Source organism: Neophocaena asiaeorientalis, unplaced genomic scaffold (genome assembly GCF_003031525.2).
Source record: "Neophocaena asiaeorientalis asiaeorientalis breed wild unplaced genomic scaffold, Neophocaena_asiaeorientalis_V1.1 scaffold1, whole genome shotgun sequence".
In the NCBI taxonomy this organism is placed as follows: Eukaryota; Metazoa; Chordata; class Mammalia; order Artiodactyla; family Phocoenidae; genus Neophocaena; species Neophocaena asiaeorientalis.
Genome location: NW_020171981.1, coordinates 5,452,705 through 5,453,920, shown reverse-complemented (window position 1 = coordinate 5,453,920; position 1,216 = coordinate 5,452,705). Strand labels below are relative to the sequence as shown.

Sequence of the window (1,216 nt, the reverse complement as noted above, 5' to 3'; positions counted from 1 at the left end):
ATACTTCACCCCGCCCCCTACCAGCCTGGGGACAGGTGCCCCGACTCCCCCACCCCTCCACCCCACCTCCCCCAGCTTCAGGGACCAGAGGGCCCATATTACAGGCCCCCTTAAGGTGGCCCCGGGCAGACAGGTGGCTGGAAGGATGGCCTCCTCCTAGCCTGTGGGGCTGAGGCACAGAGGCCATGGGATGCCAAGGGCTGGCCTGGGTGGTGGATGGACACGAGGACCTGCAGACCAAACTGCCAGACGTTACAGCCTCCAGCCTTTGTCTCTGGACTGGAAAGGGGCCGGGGGCTCTCCCAGCACCTCACCACCTGGAGGCTGCTCCCTGCTCACGGGGCTCCTAGGCGGCCCCTGGGCCTCTTGACTTGAGTCTACCTTCCTGTCCTGTCCCCGCTCCCCCGTCATCGTGCTGTTCTGTTGCATCCTGACCCTCCTGCCGGGAGGGGTCGCCTCTACACCTCTCCTGCCATCCCTGTCTGCCCTCCCAGGATGGGTAGAGTCTACCCAGAGCCTGGAGGCTGGGCCTGGCCCTGCACTGATTTCTCACGTATCCTTCATGAAAAGGGGAGAGTCCGGGACACCTGATGTCCAGCTCCCCCTTTTCTTGGGGCAGCAGCCCTCAGTTTCTCCTTGTGCCTCCCCTCCCCCCCAGGTGCCAAATAGCCATAACCTCTTCCTGGAACTGTTCTGCGGCCTCTTTGGGGACCAGGTTTCCTGGCCAACCCTGGGAATGAGCGGGAGGAGAGGAGGTCAGCTTAGGGGGCCTGGTTTTAGGTGAGGGGAACATTTGTCACTGGAGAGCCAGGCCCTGTCCTGCCCTACGCAGGGCCACACCTGGAAGCCTTGTACTAACATGGCAGAGATTCAGCCTCACCCCACCCACACCCACAGTTTTCCAATGTTTTGACTGGAGGGCAAAATTTTACTACTTTTCATCTTTTTGGAGACCAGGGCTGCCCTGCTGGCAGCCTGCTTTCTAAGTGAAATCAACTCCGTTTCCCCACTTTAACCCCAAATTGGGGCTTGGACCAAGGGAGGTGAGACCCTCACCCCAGGTCCCCTCCCCTTTCAGATTACATCTCTCATTTTGCCTCTTCCTCATGCCCCTGCCTCAGCCTGGGTTTTTGTTCTTTTTTTAAAAAACGACGCTTGTTCCATCCATTTTGGCTTTTCCTCGTCCCCTGTAAATAGACCATGCCATCGATCAGTA

General features: G+C 58.9%; 1 protein-coding gene across 1 annotated transcript in view; it reads left to right on the top strand.

The window, feature by feature from the left end:
- PPP1R9B (protein phosphatase 1 regulatory subunit 9B) overlaps positions 1-1,216 on the top strand; it is a 16,942-nt gene extending 15,726 nt beyond the window's left edge. The window contains exon 11 of the mRNA XM_024743085.1: positions 1-1,216. The gene's annotated coding sequence lies outside the window, so the exon portion shown is untranslated.